Raw genomic sequence first — 21,159 nt, forward strand, 5'->3', positions numbered from 1 at the left:
GTAATTTCAGAATCGATGAAAATTTCGGAATCGATGAAAGAAGTAATTTCAGAATTTATGACAGAAGTAATTTCAGAATTTATGACAGAAGTAATTTCAGAATCGATGAAAATTTCGGAATCGATGAAAGAAGTAATTTCAGAATTTATGACGGAAGTAATTTCAGAATTTATGACAGAAGTAATTTCAGAATTTATGACAGAAGTAATTTCAGAATTTATGACAGAAGTAATTTCAGAATCGATGAAAATTTCGGAATCGATGAAAGAAGTAATTTCAGAATTTATGACAGAAGTAATTTCAGAATTTATGACAGAAGTAATTTCAGAATTTATGACAGAAGTAATTTCAGAATTTATGACAGAAGTAATTTCAGAATTTATGACAGAAGTAATTTCAGAATTTATGACAGAAGTAATTTCAGAATTTATGACAGAAGTAATTTCAGAATTTATGACAGAAGTAGTTTCAGAATTTATGACAGAAGTAATTTCAGAATTTATGACAGAAGTAATTTCAGAATCGATGAAAATTTCGGAATCGATGAAAGAAGTAATTTCAGAATTTATGACAGAAGTAGTTTCAGAATTTATGACAGAAGTAATTTCAGAATCGATGAAAATTTCGGAATCGATGAAAGAAGTAATTTCAGAATTTATGACAGAAGTAATTTCAGAATTTATGACAGAAGTAATTTCAGAATTTATGACAGAAGTAATTTCAGAATTTATGACAGAAGTAATTTCAGAATCGATGAAAATTTCGGAATCGATGAAAGAAGTAATTTCAGAATTTATGACAGAAGTAATTTCAGAATTTATGACAGAAGTAATTTCAGAATTTATGACAGAAGTAATTTCAGAATTTATGACAGAAGTAATTTCAGAATTTATGACAGAAGTAATTTCAGAATTTATGACAGAAGTAATTTCAGAATCGATGAAAATTTCGGAATCGATGAAAGAAGTAATTTCAGAATTTATGACAGAAGTAATTTCAGAATTTATGACAGAAGTAATTTCAGAATTTATGACAGAAGTAATTTCAGAATTTATGACAGAAGTAATTTCAGAATTTATGACAGAAGTAATTTCAGAATTTATGACAGAAGTAGTTTCAGAATTTATGACAGAAGTAATTTCAGAATTTATGACAGAAGTAATTTCAGAATCGATGAAAATTTCGGAATCGATGAAAGAAGTAATTTCAGAATTTATGACAGAAGTAGTTTCAGAATTTATGACAGAAGTAGTTTCAGAATTTATGACAGAAGTAGTTTCAGAATTTATGACAGAAGTAATTTCAGAATCGATGAAAATTTCGGAATCGATGAAAGAAGTAATTTCAGAATTTATGACAGAAGTAATTTCAGAATTTATGACAGAAGTAATTTCAGAATTTATGACAGAAGTAATTTCAGAATCGATGAAAATTTCGGAATCGATGAAAGAAGTAATTTCAGAATTTATGACAGAAGTAATTTCAGAATTTATGACAGAAGTAATTTCAGAATTTATGACAGAAGTAATTTCAGAATTTATGACAGAAGTAATTTCAGAATTTATGACAGAAGTAATTTCAACGTATGTGTAATTATCAGAATACATCGAGACATCAAGTTATATCTTATCTTGATCCCTTTCCTAAATTTTCTCGGTCTTTTTGCTACGACCTATTATAGCGACCAACCGAGGAAATGCTCGTCTCGAAAACTATCGAATTGGAGAAGAAAAATATTAATCTTAGGAAAGTTAATGCCGGTTCAAGGTCTACTTTTGTGTTCTTCGCCCCCTCAACAATCTCACAAGATACCGCTTTTCTTATTCTTCTTCTTAATTCGTTAAGAAGAAGCCCGTGTTTGTGTGTAGAGGGCGGTTTGCTTCCTACTTAGATGACAGCCACTCAAATGCGTGTTTTGTAAAGGTATTTTTCCATTCCTTTTTTTGTTTATAACATAGCGGGTGGCAATAATGGAAACATTAATTTTATTTCTCCCTCTTTTCATATCCCACAAACAACTTATTACTTCTTTTGCAACTTTGGTTCTTTCTCTCTTTCTTTATGAAAACATTTTCAGAACTTTGTGAGTCGGTTTTCCTTGATTTCGACAAGTTAATGCGAGAATATGTCGAGTTTATAGGAAATTGACCTGCCTATATATTAGAGAAAAGAAACATCCCCAACGTTTCAAGTTCTTGGCATTGTCTACGTCTCAATCTTCTTATGATGGTTTCAGATTGTTCCTCTTTAAATAAAATGGATGTATATAAATACGATTTTAAAAAACGTACAATGGAAAAAAAATGGCGTTGAGATGTGATGTCCTCTAAGAATAGTGAGGATTTGATGTGGTGGCCAGGCGCGGCACGAGCCTACCTGCTGCCCGGTTGCAAAGCCCCATGTGTCGCCCCCTGGATACTATCCTAGTGGGAAGCTGAAAGGGCTTTAGCCTAGGGGATTTTGGGATAAACCTGATGTTTTTCATCCGTCCATAGCCGCAAACACCATTGCTACCCCCCTTGACCATGCGTCCCGCTTCCAGAGTAACTGCCCTGTTTTTTTGGTCCAGGGTTATTTCACTGTTCTTAACATGCCAGATTACTTTTTCCATATTACCGTTCTTATCGATGAGCCATCATATTTCCTCTCCTTTTGGGAATGAATTTTTAGATTGATCTCACACAAATCTTCAACATAGAGTAGAACACTGTTAACGTCAAAATTCCCTCTCCAAGATTAAAAGGGCAGAAATTTAGAGAGTGAGAGTGAATTCTGATGCTGCCGGTCCTGGACAAATGGGAACCATAATTCTTTCTATGCTCTTATTTAACTGCTCGTGAAAATTACTGATGACTAGAGCCCGGATTATATGCAAATGCATATGTGCATATGCTTTTGCATATTTTGACCTTTTTTAGCATTAATGCATATAAATGCATAAAATCAAAGAATTTTCAGTATAAGTGCATATTTTGAAGGTTTATTTAACTCACTCAATTTTTTTTTATAATTTTTCAAATAAATATTGTTCATATAAATAATATATTGTTCAAATAAATATTTTTATAATATCGATTTTTTTCCCACAGGGGAAATTTAGTGAATTAATACATATTTATAAAGTATTTTACGAATATTAGCCGTTTTATTGTCGTGTTAAATTTTTTTAGAAATTTAGAAATAGTGTCGAAATTTTTTGTTACTGGTATTTTCGTTATTGAGCAACTACAACGAACTAAAAGTAGAAAAGATGCATTTTAAAAACACATCTGCTTTTTTTGCATGGTAATTTTTTTAATGCATATTTTCTCATTTTTTGTACATACTTCGGAATTTTTGACTTTTTCAAGATTTCTAGTGCATATTCTGGAGTATTTAATGCATATTTTGGGATTTTCAGTGTATATTTTGGCATTTTAAGTGCACATTTTAGCATTTTAAGTGCTTATTTTTGTATTTTAAGTGCACATTTTGTATTTTAAGTGCACATTTTGTATTTTAAGTGCACATTTTGTATTTTAAGTGCATATTTTTGTAGTTTTAAGTGCATATTTTTGTAGTTTTAAGTGCATATTTTTGTAGTTTTAAGTGCATATTTTTGTAGTTTTAAGTGCATATTTTTGTAGTTTTAAGTGCATATTTTTGTAGTTTTAAGTGCATATTTTTGTAGTTTTAAGTGCATATTTTTGTAGTTTTAAGTGCATATTTTTGCATTTTTCAGTGCATATTTGCATATTTTTAGAGCATATTTTGCCACTTTTTTAGTGCATATAATCCGGGCTCTACTGATGACAGATGGGAATACTATACAAGCCTTACACAGAAACGAACTTCACGTTAGGTTCACAATACATACACGAACATTGCCCAAATCTTCCTCGACCACCTGCTAAAATCTCTTCATTGAGACAAAAGCGGTGGGCCATGATCTGATTAGGAGGTATCTGAGGCCTTGTCTGTACTTATGTTTTTTCATCTTAGATATGGTTCAAAAGAGTGACTGCGTGTGGTGTCTCGTTAATTTTTTTTTCTTCCGAAAATTAAAAATTTTCAAGTCTAAACAAAAGCCTAGGCTGCCGCCCGGTTGAACCGCATCTCTAGGTACTGGTAGCCTACCGTTTTTAGAACGCGTCCCTTGAATTCTGTTGAGTTATAATCTTATCTTTCAATTATACAAATGGTTGTTAAAATAGTTGTTATTGTCTCCAAAAAACTCATGATGCAAACGTTATATTATGCTGTTTCAATCGATTTCTGTTGATATAAAAAGCTTTATGACGGTTGGTTAAGCGGCTGGTCCGATTAATCGAGTCGATCAATCGAACAATTGTTTGCTGCCTTTAAATTGTTTCGTTGAGCTAATCGACTTAACCAATCCGATTAAAGTTTTTATTAAAAGTTTGTAAATGAACTTGATTTGTTTGACAAAACAGATTCAATGTCTCAAATTATATTCCTGTACATGATGTTTGGGATAAGTGACTATATTTAAAAATATTTGAATCAATATTTTAATCAAATTTTTCTTCACGGGAAATACTAGTCGTTTTGACGAAAACTAATGGTTTCAGTTTCAAATTGAGTTTGATGGGAGTTGGAAAACAAGACCAAAAATTACTGTACACTGTGCGCAGGCAATTTTCGTATTGAGAAGCATCAACTCCTTTTCCCCCAAGTATCATTTGGGAAATGTTTTTTGGAAAATGAGCACTAGAGTATGATCGAAAGCAGTTTCGGAATCAGTGTGATTAACTTAAACGATTTTCTAAAAAAACGACGCTTAAATTAAGAGATTCCAGGATTTGACAAATATATTCAGCACATCAAATTGATTCAATCGGGTATCTTTTATTTCTTAATCTATTAAGAAGTGGCACTTAGGCGGTGCAATGTTTGCATCGTGCTCAAACACGATTGTGGCACGCAATTTTGAACATCGTATTTAAAAAAGATTTCGGACTGAGAGAAAGCAACCGGATAAGCGATTACTTATCCAAATGTTATCTATTTATTTATCTCATTTTTGTGTCTCCTTCTTAAAAAAGTTTCTCCGCAGAAAGAAGTCAGACCCACAATATGATACTTGCATAACATGAAAATTCGAGCGTTTACCACCTTCACTACAAAATATGGAGGACAGGTGGCAGCACTAGCAAGAACACGATACAAGCACACTCTGACAACATAAGTACTTTAGGAGCCACATATTCACTAAGAATACACATTTCTGGCATGTACCGATTCGTTAGAAATTCCGCAGAAGAATGTGTACGAAGTGCAAGTACAGTCCAGTAGTAAGTAGGTATCCCCTAATTCTGACCGCTCTTCCGATTCGAGATCAAATTGCATTAAAATTTTCATGCGTGATTACTGGTTACAAAAATAACATATTTGTGAAGTCCCAGTAAATTGCACATTAATTCAGTTTGTTTTTCTTTTTTTTTAAATTAATTATTTTTTTTTAATTTACACAAATTAACGAAATTTATTCAAATAAAATTATTAGAAATTATGGTTATCTGGAAAACCTCATGTGTTACGTAATAAAAATAATTTTAAAAAACTTTTTATTTTATTTTAAAAAAGTTATTTTTATTTATAGTCAGAAAAAGAAAAATTCCTTATCGGAAATTTATCAGGATGAAAATTTTGAAAAATTACAAAAAATTAAATTTCTTTGTAAATAAACTGAGATTTTAAGTAACTGCACGTCATTTGAAAATTTTCTGTTAGTGAAAGTTTGTTTCTAATGTGAACGGTTGCGGAGGTATCTGATGCGCAAACAATTTGGGATAACCCGTTTTCTTAGGTGTGCGTGGGAGGTATAAATGTTACCGCTAAAGCTCGAAAGCCGTTAATGTGCACATTACTTAGCTAATCTGCAGATTAAGTGATTTGATACCTAGATAATCTGTAGAATAACTGATTTCTGCACTTTAGCGGTAACATAAATACTAATAGGGTGTCTCATAAATTTGATTAATATTTTAAAAATTCATGAAAACTGAAGGAATTGGTATACTTGAATGCGATTCGCGAAAAAGTTATTCCCACGATGGGGGGGGGGGGGGATTTTCTTTTTTGGTACAGAAATTAAAATTAGTTTGAATTTTTGTCGATAGAGGACGCTGCGCGAGAGCAAATAACAGAATGTTTGTACAGTCAAATCTCGATAAGTCGAATGTGTAACGGCCGGCAAAAAACTTCGAGTTATCGGAAATTCCGATTTCACAGCGGGAAAAAGAAAGATTTACGAATATCGTAGAAAGATTTACGAATATCGCATTACTAAAATGTATCAAACTCCTGGAGATGAAGAAATTCGGAAAGAGAAGTTATTCTCCAATTTAATCATATTTAATTATTGAATAAATAACTTTGGAAATAAATTAGATGTACATACTGTATTATGGGAATGGACGCATATACTCGTACGTGATACTTGTTTAAAGGAAACGAATTATAAATGAAGTGTATAAAAAGTCATTTTCCGTCAAAAAAGGCAGTGAACCCTTCTTTCGTGAGAAAATCATTCATTTTCGGTACAAGCAGACAAATGAGTCTGCTAAATTCTGTTGCTAAATGCTAAACTCCATTGCTAAATGCTAAACTCCATTGCTAAATGCTAAACTCCATTGCTAAATGCTAAACTCCATTGCTAAATGCTAAACTCCATTGCTAAATGCTAAACTCCATTGCTAAATGCTAAACTCCATTGCTGATGCTAAATTCTATTGCTGTTTGCTAAATGTGAAATTCTACTGCTAAATGTGAAATTCTACTGCTAAATGTGAAATTCTACTGCTAAATGTGAAATTCTACTGCTAAATGTGAAATTATACTGCTAAATGTGAAATTATACTGCTAAATGTGAAATTATACTGCTAAATGCTAAATTATATTACTAAAATGCTATATTTTAATATTCTCTCATAACCCAAGAACGTCGACTTAAGGGATATTTTAACACTGAAATCCGGAAAAAGTTCTGTGGCTGAATGAAAACTTCGCCTTAAAACTCGAGTCACAGGAGTTCAATTTGTCGCGAATTGACTGTAATTAATATATTTTTTTAATTAAATGTCTAACGAGTGCCAATGGTAATTTTTAAAATTTGTTTACAAAGAAATTTAATTTTTCGTGACTTCTAAAAAATGAAATTTTTGGAAATTTTATCCTGATTTTCGATCTGGAAATTTTTTCTCCCCCATGACCATGAACATACACACAGAGAAATAAGTTTTTTACAAATAGAAAAATCATCATTTTTCAATTTTCTTGAATAACAACAGCCAACATGTTGTAATTTGTTTTCCATCTCGCACCCACAAAAATGCTCCCCCCCCCTCTCTCTTAGGGGTTGCGCGAACCCCTGATCAAGAACCACTGTTGTAAAATACACTCTTTTTCAATTTATAAAAAAATTCTTGCAAAAAAGTTTTATGAACATTGCTTGAATTTTTTTTTTTCAAACAAGTCTTGGGCAAACGTAACGTCAGTCAAAAGTAGACTATTAATGTACGGAAACAAGCCAAGAATAGGGATGGAAGGGGGGGGGGGTGGTGAAGACAAAAATTATCCACTTAACCGGTTCATTCTATTATCCGATATACATTTACAGCTCCTCAAAGTCAAGTCGTTTCTATACGTTTCGAAATCGCGAGACTAATTGTTTGTTATGCCCAAGGGCAGCCTATGAATAAAATAAAATGAAAAACTAACGAAGTAAATACAGAGTATGTATATAAAATAAAAGAAAAAGCACAAAAACCGCAACTTTCACTTTTTCGAAATGTCAGGGGCGCGGCGATCCTTGTCATGCTTCTAGAATATTAAAAGGCTTGGCACCTTCTTTCTGTGATGATGAAGTTAGTTCTTCTGACCTCAAGGTCGTCTCTGTTGATATTAGAAAGCGGCCATCATCATGATAGTACTAAGCAAAAAAAAAGTAATAATTTTATACAGATGAGTCTGCCTTTTCGGTCGCGGAAGTTTCAATGTTCATATCTCTTATAGCTCTTCTTTTTCTTTATTCACCATATTTACATATCCGCGTATTTTCGAAATTGCGAAATTGTTGTTGGTTGCGTAGGAAGAGGAGAGAAAAAAAAGCAATATTAAAGGTAAAATATTATGGTTTATTTATAATTGCTGCTTCTATATATATATGATAGATTTTAAACAGAAAAATAGGTGTCTATATTTTATATACCGGGTGTCATGAAAAGAACTGACTTTTTGTTTCAGCAATTCACTGTTTGTTTAGGAAACTGATTTAGCTGATTTAACTGATTAAAAAACTTTTGGAGATAAGAGATAGACTCGGCTTTTTCTCAGCCCATTATTTCCGAGTTCACCTCGGCATAAATAAAATCCAGAAAATATCTGTGTCCTTGATATATTGGCTGAGAAAAGCCGTCTATCTCTATCTCTACCGTCCCACCTGGGGGCTATTTGCTGAAGTTAAGATAGGCTACTAAATGCCTCTACTTCAGCACCTCACGCCACAGTGCGTGAAATAAGGAAGGCAGGGTCGTGTCTCCTGTGGTGTAGAAGGTACCACGGTTGCCCGGAATGCAAGAGGGCCTGCGTTTGAGTCCCGGCGGAGACCAAATGAATTTTCTTTCCAACTTCACCTCGGCATAAAAAAATCCAGAAAATATCTGTTTCCTTATCCTATTATCAGTTCGAAATCTATCCTGCACTCTGTTCTGCGACACAGGTGTCGGCAATGAATAGAAATCAAGTCACAGTACAGTAAAGTCTTAATAATTCGAGAGCTGCTGGAGAAAGGGATTTTTACAAGAGCATTACGTACTCATCTTGTTTGATTCTTCCAACGAATGCGAGTAATTTCAGTTTCAAGGAACTGTGATCCTTAGGCTGGGACATTAGGTGGACCCTTCCTCCCCTCCTCCTGCCAGAATTTGCAATAGATCCTTCTATGCTAAAATCATGAATGTGCCAGAGCCTGATCGTGCTCGGTTTATTCAATATAAGAGGCATCGCGTGAGCATGGTTGCATGGTTGGTGTAGTGCAGGAGATCTTCAACCGTTGACTCATCGTGGGCCACATTCGACATTTTAGCCATGACCGCGTGTCACTAAACTATATTACACAAAAATGTTATCAAAGAGTTCTGCAGGCCACAAGCATCTCGAGGGACATGCGTTGAAGACCCTGGCGTAATGATTTCTGCCTGTCTGGTGCTTTGAAGTGATTCTTTTCTAGCTATTCTGGAGAACCGTGGTTAAATGATAATGAGGTTAAGGGAGCCGCTGGTGTAAAAACGCTTGAGAACTAGTGAACAAGGAATTGAGCCACTGAAACATTAAATTAAGAACAAAATAGGTGAGAGTAAAAAGTATGTACGAATATGTAAGCGTAAGCTCCTCCTCCCCTCCCCTAAAAGCCGATTTGCATTGTTTCCGTTCACCGCGGATTATCGAGAAGACTCTACCGTATTTCCTTCGAAATATCGTTAATCGTGAGCCGCCGTCCTGATCGCGGAACAAAGTTAGCCGATATTTTCTGTTAAGTGACTATTGGAGTGTCTACACATTGAGAAATGGTGGCCATTTCATTTCCTCTATGATTCATGTGAGTAGTAGCTTCCAACCTTTCATATTTCAAGTACACCCTAAAAATGCGCAGGAGGCTTGCGTTCCCCTGGAAAAGCGCGTGTATCCCTTACAAATGCTACAAAAGAATGTGCGCCACTGATTAGGAACCACAGGTTCAGAGTAATGGCGTAATTATCGACGTGCTCCTCCAGGAAATCGAAAATTTCAGCAGTCTATTGCGACTTTACGCCATCTTGCCCGAACCAGGATTCCTTGAATCGTTTATCAAGGGGAATTTTGGACGGTGAAAGTTTGTACATACAGTAAAACGGCTCCCCAAATATATATACATACTTTGACTATCCCACAAAAATCTGATGGCCGAATACTTTTTCCAACATTAAGCATTTCCCTCATACGTACTGGTTTTTAAAATTGTCAGTCCATTTTAGGATCCGAAAGAAACAAGTTTTTTGTTTGTGGATTCCGTACGTAATTGTAAAATAATGGTTTATATGACCGCGCATATATATTCTCGATCAATACAGACTGTACATATACAGTCAGCTCAGGACTGGACTTGGGAATTCGGTGAGAAAAACATATTGAGTGAATTGAGCGAGAATATGGCCGGATTATATAGCAGATCGATGTTCGATTGAATTCGAACACGTGATTAGCATTTGTAACAGTCATTATATATCAACTATAACTATCATGGTATAAACTACCATCAATGCTTAGGGTCTTTGCACCCAATAATGAAGGCTCCCGCATATGTTGGATCGGATGAATCACCTTTAATTTCATGAAAAATGACGGATCCTGGTCACGAGTGAAAAGGATTTCGAGTCACGCATTGATCTCAATTGTGTTTCAATTCAAGCAAAGTGCGAGACGACATGGCAACGAGACGGTAAGATATGACACGATACTTTATATCTCACACCAATTTCGGTTATATATCGCCATACGGTAATTTCCAACCCGTGGAATTGGGTGGAAAATGAAGGCATCATCTATCGAGGGTCACCCCGGGCTCGGTAGGCGAAAAACTTGTTTTTAATGTTTTTCCCCCCAGATTCGAGCCCGTGGACCTTACGGGGAAAGACGAACATCTCGCCAGTCTGTATCAATATCGCATGATAGATACTACTACTTAATCGTACATGCGAGACTCGTAAATATTTATGTGTAATTTTCTAAAGCATTGGTGCATGCCTGAACGTGTGTTCTGAGTGTATGTGTGGTACCCTACCTATCACATACGCGTTTTGTAATGCTGCCATCTGACTTCCGTATTTTAAAGTGTAAATAGAAAAATGCCTGAATTTTAATGTTATCGTAAACACATCGTGTTGAAGATCTGCCTGCTTACTGATAGATAGGGCTGAGGATGATAGACTTCTTGAACCACATCCCAGTTATTACACCGTCTGTACGAAGTTCCAGGGCTCCATTTTTTTGTGTGTGACATTGTTTTCGTTGCGTCATCTGTTGACCTTTTTATGGCCAATGATCCCAACATCAGTTTCATTAACAAGAAAATCATATTTTTCGTGTATGAAAAGCACTTGATTTTTTTCTCCCAGAATGCGTGAAATTCCAAAGTTAATTTGTAAAACAAAAATTTCATTCATTTCAGCACTTTTGCCATAAATTAAAAAAATTTTTAATCACTCATTTTCAAGGAAGAATAAATTTTACTTGTTTTGTTTTTAATTTTAACGTTTTTCTATGGTCCAGAAAACACATGCTAGAATTTTTTTTTTCGTTTTCGGAAATATTTGGTTAATATCTTTAACCCAATGTTTCCCAAGTTTTTATTCGCCCCCCTCCCTTTAAAAGAGACACGCACACACGGGGGGAGTGATATGCCACCGAAAATGATCGAAAATTGAAAAAAAAAATAGAAAAATATTAAAATATTGGAAAAAAAAATCTTCAAATGCCCGTTCAATTTATTTCTGGGAATTTGAAACTCTTTTCGAATTTTTTTTTCTTAAAAACTCGAAATTTCTTTGGGGAGATCCCCTCTGTGCTCTTTCTAAAACCTAAAATTAGCTTGTGTGCTTCCACCCTCCTTCCCCACCAGAATCCACATGGAGGAAGCCAAAAACATGGAAAGCCCTATGACCTGAAGCCCAATGTCCTATAACCTGATAAAAATGAAGCATAAGCTTTCAACCTTTAACAGGGGTGCGTGCCAAAAGAAAGAAGAAGATAATGATAATTCCACGAAGCCTAAAGTCGAATAAGTCATACTGCGATATCTTGATACTCGCAGTAGTAAGAGTCAATCTTACCGGTCACCAAACGGTGCAAAGAGCTTCGAAGCGAATAGGGAGGCCTACATTATTGGAGAGTTTCACTTATGATGCGATCACTTTTTTCATTAAATATGGATTTTCTTTATGCCTAAGTTATTTCCTCATTCAATATAACATTTCATTAAATTTGTGACTTGGTTTTGTTTAGTTGATTCTAGAATCGTTTCTTTTATCGATTTTTGAAGTATTTCTCTCATTAATTCAGAAATTATTTTCCCCCATTGATATTCCGAAATCATTTCTTTCATTAATTCTAGAATTAATAATCTTTTAATATGTTCAAATATTTTCTAAAAATGGTCGGGAAATTTTTTAAGGTCTCGTGTATATTTGAATACAAGTATATGCACATGGTAAATGCATGGTCAAAAAAAAAATCTATTACACCAATTACTTTACTCGATTTTTTTTTTTTTGGTAGTTTAGAAAGTAAATATCTCTTGGTGTCATTTCGGTACAAAATGGGCATATACAGGGTGTCCTGTAAGTGCTAATGCGTCCTTTATCTCATCAACCGTCCGTCGTAGAGGTATAGTTTAAATTTAGAAAAATATGTTCAAAAATTACCCTGTACCAGTTTTGAGAGTGGAAATACAGTGTGTCACAAAATAAAAAAAAATCTAAATTTTTATGTTTGTCCCTTGTGCTCTAACTTCCAATTAGAAAGTTGTTGCCCTGTCTCCCCTGAGGCCAACAGGAAAAATTCCATGTTTTTGACTGCAGTATTCGCTATGTAATTTGAATTCAAAAATCGGAGAAAAGTTATTAAAAAACAGCAAATACTGCTGAAAGAACCGTATAATGAACGGACAACGCTTCTTTGTCTTATTTCTGCTGTCGTTCCCAACATTTGTCCAATTTTGAATGCGAATATCTCAGTGAATACTGCACTTGAAAACTTGGAAATTTTTTTCTTGTTGGCTTCAGAAGAGACAGGGCAACAACTATTTAATTGGGAGTTAGAGGACGGGGGGGGGGGGGGAAGGATCAAATAAAAATTTAGATTTTCTGTATTTGTATTTTCACTCTAAAAACTGGTAGCGATTTTTTAACACACTTTGAGCATTTTTTAAATTGAAGCTATACCTCTACGACAGACGGTTGATGAGATAAAGGCCGCATTAGCACTTACAGGACACCCTGTATAAGTGCAATACTTTTTTATGTATAGAAAGAGTTGATTTGTTGCCAGTGTCATTTTTGAGAGCTGCTGAAATTTTGTGTTCAGAGATTTATTAAATCGCACCAAATCGAGGGGATTGCGAATAGAGTTCGAAGTAACAACCACACACTTTTGCTGCGAGAGATCTCATCCGTTTATTGATACTATTAGAATAAAAGCAAACAGTATATTTCGCCCTTAATAAACCCTTTAATCGGCATTGACGAGATATCTCGCGTTCATAAAAGCCTCTTATTTTATCACTGACAAGCCCAGATATTTTATAATGTTGATTTCTCAATGGAAAACTTTTCCCTATACCCCTTAGTTTGCACCTGCTGAAAATCGGAAGAAGTCTATTTCATTAAAAAAAGATAGCATTTTAAAGGGACGTTTAATGATTTCTAATCTCCGCATGAAGGGTTAATCATTTTACCTATTTAAAAAATCCACTCTAATTAATTGAATTGTTGTTCCAGTTAAAAATATGCCAACAGCACCAATTTACAACCATTTGTGCAAAAGAAAGGTTTGTTTTTAAATACGTTTTTATGGGAGGGGATGAACCATGGAGGGTTAACTTTTCTGATATGATGTGAAAAATCATAATCTTAATAAATTCAGTATCAATATTTTTGCGATTTTTTTTAGCCACGTTGCCCAAGGCTATGTATGATTCACAACAGAGCTGCACTTAGAGGTGTGTTGTCACAAGGCCCGCATTTTGGGGGGGAGGGGGTCCCCCCGTATTTACGATGATAATGATTTCTTTCATGGATTCTGAATTTTCATCTATTTTGATTTTGCATCTTCATCAGTTCAGATAATCTGTATATTCATAATTTCTGGAATTATTTATTTTCATAAATTCTGAATTTTCATCCCTTGTGGAATTAATTCTGAATTTTCATGAACTGTGAATTTTTAATAATTCTGGAATTGTTGCTTTTTTTGATAAATTCTGAATTTCCACTAATTCTAGAATTGTGTCTTTAATAAATGCTGAATTTTCACGAATTCCAAAATTCTGAATTTTCATGGGGTGCTGAAGGTATCTGTTTTTATATTTTCATTTCATCGATTTTTTTCCATTTTCATTATTTCTCAGAAAATTTTTATCATTAGGTCCTGATTTGGAATTATTTTTTTTCAACAATTCCAAATTTGAAGAAAGTTTGTTCAAAATTTTAATTAATTGTTTTTTATTAATTTGTGTTTTTTGTCACGGGGCTATTGGATATTTTTCGGTATTCCTGCAAATTTTGCAATAATGTATAAATTTTTGGATTTCCGATTCGCCCTTTCCCACAGATTTAACAAGTCGGGGCCCGAAATTACGAAAAAAGATGCCTTGGCCCTCTATTATTTTCGCTCAGGACCCCCGTATCTGGTGAGATGTAATGGAATTAAGAAACGGCCGATTGCTTCTCTCACTGGTAATCTTCGGTGTTTTCGACATTGAGAAGCGACGTTTCTTTCCTCACGTCGACCGCAGTTTGACCACCAACTTGTAGTTTTAAAATATCGCTCTCGATTTCTCTTTCCCCACTTTCACCACGTTTTCCATGTGGGATCATTTTCCCATTACTTGTTACTTGATGGTGTGGTGCTTGATCTCGATCAAGTTACACTTGCTTTATGTTATTTCCGCTTTTTTTTTAAATGAAAAAATCCTTGGAATTTCTTTTTTTTCTTTTGCAACACTGCATTTCGAGAAATTCTAGAGCTTCTTTTTCCGCCACGTTTCTTGTGTTGTGTGCAACTCTGGGGAGAAATTTCATAGCACACGGGGCAGTGAACGACCAGCCTTAAAATGGATCGTTTTAGTCCAGTAGAATGTTTCGACTCAATGTCATGAGCATCCTTGAGACGTCCGATGTTATTGTCGGTATCTCGAAAGATCTTTAGTAGAACTGTCTTAACGGGGGAGGGGGGGGGGAAAGCACGCAGAGGCCCCAAAGGCCTCAACGGTTTACAGAAACTTATCCCCCGACATTTCGCCCCTTAGGATGTTTTGTTCAGGGTTCGTGCACGCTCAATACGCGTCTATGTGCGTGATTCACGCACCTAAATTTAATTTTACCTCCTCCAAATTTCATTGCGGAGGGAGATACTTCTTCAAATTTCAAGCATTTTTTTTCAATCGAGTTATTTCTTTGTTTATCATAAATAAAAAAGAACGCCTCTCTTCTTACAAAACTACCTCCTTAAAATTTTAGAGAGGAGTGAAATTATTCTTAAAAATTATTTTTTCGAATAACACTGCTTTAAACCTTGAAATTTCGCCCCGAACGGGATCAAGTTAGTGACCAATTGAGTAGGTGAGTGATCGTATTAGCGATCATATGAGTAACCGAGTGGATGAGTGACGGTATTAGTGACAATATGAGTAGCCAAGTGTGTGGGTTAGTGACCCACTGAGTGAGCGATTGAGTAAGTGCCCATATGTAATACTCACTCACTCACTCACATACTGACTAAGTCGGTCACTCACCCACTCACTTGGTCAATCACTCGGTACCTCATACGATCTGATTCATTTGGCCCTGGTGCGAAATCCCAGGCATGAAAAGGGGACGACGACGAAACGTACTGGGGCGAAATGTAGTAGGGGCAAAAACGTTCTGGGGCCGAAACGTCGGTGGTGAATTTTCCGGATCCCGGTGTCCCAGAACATTACTCTTCTCCCGTTTAGTTTTGCGACACTGTTAAGACAGCCCTATTCTCAAATCATCATGAGATTTTCAATAATTTCTCGCACTTTAAATAAATTTTCCTCTTTTCCATCCATTGAGAACCCCGCACGCATACTTCGAGAAAATACAAAACTCATTTGAAAATGTTTCCTAAAACCATCAATATATTAGATTCGACCAATAATTTCTTATAGACACCTCACACAATAGGTAATTGGTAATAAACCAAATGAGGCGATTACGCAATAAATCGCGCAGGTGCGAGCCAACTTTTCACCCGATTCACGTATAAAAAAAGACCGAATATCGAAATTAAATTTCTTGCGTAATTTCGTAGGGAAGAGAGAAAAAGAATTGATTTCTTTCAATTTATTCTATTCTCGAATTCGTCTCGTTCTACAAATCGATGAAGCAGAATAAAACACGGAATAAAATAAAAGAACGAGCCGAGAGAGAGAAAGTTGGTTGTTGTAGAAGTACTAGGTAATAGTCATGTGAAAGTTATTCACGAAATATAAATAAAAAAGTAGAAACAGGATGCGCAGTTGCTTCTAGGGGTCAAGACGTTGCGCAAAAATCTTGTATAGGAATAAACACGTCTTCGCGTGGCGGCGACATTTTCACCACCGCGTATTGTTTTTCGTTTTTTTTTTCTTTCTTCAACATTAGTTATTTTTTAGATGAGAAATGAAACAGCACCCGGTTGGGGAAAAACCACTCGTTATATTCGCCGCCAATTTAGTCTTCTCTCTCTCTCGTTTTTTTCTCTGGAATACTGCGTAATGGACGCACCAGCGAGATTGATAAGAGACCTGATGAAATCTAACTGCCACGATGCGTCAGGGAAGTGTATAGACACGTCGAATATGATGTACTACGTGATGTGGCGCGCGCGCGCGCACACACCGTCAAACGTCACCATCATCAGCGTCATCAGTCATCGCGGATGTCTCGATTTCGCTTGCGGTGGTGGTGGTATATGTTGCTTGGTTAATATGACTCAGTTTTGTCCAGTTATGGAATCATATTTCATCGTAAAAAAATATCGATTCGTCTTGATTACTCGAATTAATAAATAGATATAGACATTATTGGTTAATGTAATGATCCACGAAACATTGAATACATAATAGAGAAGTACAAAATTAAATTCTAAAAATCTACAACATGTTAATAAATGGAATGGCTTACCTCCGGGGTGGGGGGGGGGGGGGTCGTGAATTCTAACACAATTGGCACGTTTAAAAATGAATACTGTAAACATGTTGGGATAAATCGAGAAGCTATCCATACTTAGCATTAACACAACCATAATCTTTTTAACAGGTAATCTATATATATAAAATTGATTTTCTGTGTGTGTGTGTATGTATGTATGTTCTCTATACAAAATCTACAATTTTTATCGTCGCCAAATTTAGCATATATGTCAAATGGGACCCGACTTGAACGATAGGCTACTTTAAAATTTCGTCAGAGCAGGGCAAATGCCCCGCATGGGCGAAAAACTGTCGGGCAACAATGGTTTTTGGGCCTCAACAATCACTTTCCGAACGTTTACTTTGGTTACCGTGGTTCCCTAGCAATGCGTTTCAGACGTGTATATGCCTTTACAATGGTTTGTCACTTCTTTAACACTGCCAGTATATGTATAATAGTTTATGGCTTTATAATGATTTGCCACATTTTCAATACTCCCATTTACAAGGCTTTTTGAATAGACGTCATAATCATCATCAGCATCCCTTTGAGGGTCAGGCAAAGGATGACCCCCCCCCCCTATAGAAATTAGTGTTAAAATTACCGATTCTACTGTAGAAATGCGGAAATGTAGTGGGGTTTTCTGTCACATCAATAATTTTAAAAATTGTATTGAATATTCTAGATTTTTGAAATATTGATTTCGTTTAGAGATATACAAAGCCCATGAGATTAAATATGAAGTAATTAGCCGGCCCTACTTTTGAGTTGGATATTCATGCAATAACATTGATTTCAACTTTTTATTTATATCTTCTCAAGCATGAAAATTAATGTCTGTATCGTCTTTTGATATTTAACTGCATAAATTCATGTGGGTTAGGATATTTTAAAATTAATTATGGACCCGTAAAGTACATCGAAAAATTCCACAAGTTCGGGGGGGAGGGGATCGAAATACCTAGCGCCCCTTAAAAAAGGAAAAAAAAATATTCATTTCTACTTTTCTTTAATCTAGATTTGTCTCTTTCACTAGTCGCTCGGAAGTCGCCATATTAGTTAACTTGAACACGGTTTGTATGCCCCTCAAAGAAAGTGGGAGATATCACGTGATCCAAAAAGCCTCATTAAAGAAAACCCGACAGTGCCGGGTATTATAGCTAGTGTATTATATAGATCTAATAATTAGTCTTTCTTTCGTGATATATATTGGGTTGCTGTATTTTGGTTATATTTGACATCAATATTTTTTATGCTACCTCGTTGGGCATTTGCCTGTTGTGACCTTTGTGTTTGTATTTGTATATAAAAAAAAATCAGAATAAAAGAAGAAAGCTATACATAAATATGAGCTTGCACATACATAAGTACCTCTACTAAACAACAGACGTAACTCCTCTGCAGATCTTCTAACGAATTGGTACATGTAGGAATGTGCGTGCACGTGTTGTAAATTTAACGTGAAGTTTGTGTTTCTGTGTAATGCTTCTTATGTCTAGCGCTACCATCTACCATCAGTTTTCCTAACTATGAGTGAAGTACAATGATTGAATAATTGTATGGCCTGTTGCTCTTTGTATCGAAACTTTTTAACGGGAAGATCTCCTTTTTTTTTATAGTAGAGCTGCTTATTTTGAAGTGAGGTGATGCGTCTTTCGGAGACATTTCACCTGACCTTACATCATTCGAACATTAGCCGCTGTGGTGGTCGGATGGTCATAGTGACAGACTCGCATCCGAGAACCCGGGTTCGAACGCCACATTGGTTGTCGGCTGAAGTTAGTTTTTCTGTGGTTCCTAACTTCGAGGTACGAATGTAAGAGCTGATCTCGCCGTTAAAAAGTCTCGCCGCAGAGAGAGAGAGAGAGTAGCAGAATCTTCATTCATTACACTTCACTCATGGTTAGACGAATTTGTGGCAGATGGCAGTACTACACATAACAAGCATCACACAGAAACAAAATTCACGGTAGGTTCACAACACGGACACGCACATTCCAACATGTACCAATTCGTTAGAAGTTCCGCAGAGGAATATGGACGAGGTGCATGTGTGGTTTTTAGTAGAAGTAGCATTTGAACATTCTTCTAATTTTTCAGCAATAAAATCCTCATACTTTCTGCTACCAGGAGACTTCTTGTCATTTTTGATTTCAAATATTCAAATAAAAATGCACATGAACCGCGAGCAGCTAAACCAGTTAATGAAAGGAAAAAGTGATGATATCAATTGTTTTTAGGGTGAAAATTGAAAATGTATAATTAAACATGTAGTTAGGGGGTTACTCGGAGCTATTTACTGACTGGGTTCAAGTGACCCCATTTTTAGTTTATCAGCACAATGTTCATTGTTTATAAGTTTATAAATTTCACTGTTTTCAGTGGTTCTCTATCTATAGCTGAAACTGTTGTTATTTTCTTAAGGATTGTATATGAAATGTAAATTTCTTTTTATCTGGCGAATGACTGCAGAGTGTAAAAAAAAAGTGAAGGTGGGAGTTATATCAGGTTACAAAAATTCGTATTTTTACCACAAAGCAGCATAACTTGAACTAAGAAAAGGCGGGAAGAGCGGGAACTTACCTCAGGCACTATCTAGTGATGGTGCTGCTACCTGTTGAAGAGATGGTGAATCATGCCTATATTTGCATAACAGCAGATCCAGGAGTGATTTAAAAAAAAAAAGAATTGTCTTGGGTTCAGGTAACCCCAGTTTACGGTATATTGAAGGAATTGGTGTGTTTGAATGGTGTTTGCAAAAAGGTATCCTACAGGGAAAAAAAATTAGTTCGAATTTTTGTCGACAGAGGAGGTTGAACGAAAGACAATCAAGATGATTGGAACCGAAACTGTCTTCAATCTTTTTTGTGTTCGAAACGTAAGCGTCAGCCGGCGATTCGGGGCTGAGGTAAAACAATTTCACGAATAGTGCTTCATCCATCAATGTCAACATCACAATGAAAACCTTACATGCAAGCGACTGTAGAAAATCGCCACGAGAAAATTTAGAGATGAGCTGTTGATCGAGCACGCTGCATTTTATGGGACTCTGATTTGCATATTTCCAGGTATTTGTGTTCTTGCGGCGCCCTCTTTCAACAGAAATTGAAACTAATTTTTTTACAAAAAACAACATCAACACAAACAAACACCGTGAGAATAACTGCATTCAAATACACCAATTTCTTCAGTATGTTTTTCAAACCCCCAATTAATGGTCACCCCCCCCCCCTTTTACGAACGAATTTTTTTTTGTCCCACCGGTGTCCGCAAAAGAGAGGTTTTACTGTATCCACTTTTTATAAACATTCTTTTTGTAGGGGGAATTTGATATATAATTTCAAAAACCATGCATTTGTAAATGCAAAAACAAGGATCCAAACATTATAAAAGCACAGGTTTCACGTTTGAAAAAACTGAAAATGGTGGGTGAGATCCATAATCCCCATACTGCCTATATATATCATGTTGCATTGTGTGTGTGTGTGTTGGAAGGCACACAATACCATCTTCTCAAAACTTTGATAGTTTGCTGGCAAAGTGCCGTTACCAATTGTCTTTAGCCGTTGGAAAATGCTGTTAACATTTGAAATGCTGGATGCTGCTGCTGCTCCCCATCATCATCTTCTGCATACTCTCCAAATATTATCCCTCCTATTTCACTGAAAAGTTTCTTTAGCAGTGAAAGATTCAATGCAATAAATGAGCAAATAAATAAATAACTGGGAACGCGGTATTGTGCTGGCAAAGTTTTTGGAAAGAGGGCGTTAAGCGGATTCCACACACGCACAGGAAGGAATGAAAGACAGTAATAGGGCAGTTGGGATTTCTCTGATGAGGATCTTCATCATTATAGTCCGGATTATATGCACTAAAAAAGTAGCAAAATATGCAAATATGCACTTAAAACTAAAAAAATATGCACTTATAAATGCAAAAATATGCACTTATAAATGCAAAAATATGCACTTATAAATGCAAAAATATGCACTTATAAATACAAAAATGAGAAAATACGCATTAAAAAATCAATATGCAAAAAAAAGCAGATGTGTTTTTAAAATGCATCTTTTCTATTTTTTAATGCATATATGTATTCTTTAAAAAATACTTCCTCATATATATATATATATATGTGTGTGTGTGTGTGTGTAACTAAATATATATATTAAATAATATTTTATATATATATATACCGCATATGCAA

General features: G+C 35.4%; 1 protein-coding gene across 1 annotated transcript in view; it reads left to right on the plus strand.

Moving 5' to 3' along the window:
• Positions 1-1,852: 1,852 nt before the first annotated feature.
• LOC149076840 (astakine-like) overlaps positions 1,853-21,159 on the plus strand; it is a 98,005-nt gene continuing 78,698 nt past the window's right edge. Inside the window, exon 1 of the mRNA XM_089244553.1 lies at positions 1,853-1,923. The gene's annotated coding sequence lies outside the window, so the exon portion shown is untranslated. The remainder of the gene's footprint in view (positions 1,924-21,159) is intronic.

This window comes from Pholcus phalangioides, unplaced genomic scaffold (genome assembly GCF_987345545.1).
Source record: "Pholcus phalangioides strain wild (caught in Gottingen) unplaced genomic scaffold, Ppha-v1.0 ptg000015l_1, whole genome shotgun sequence".
In the NCBI taxonomy this organism is placed as follows: Eukaryota; Metazoa; Arthropoda; class Arachnida; order Araneae; family Pholcidae; genus Pholcus; species Pholcus phalangioides.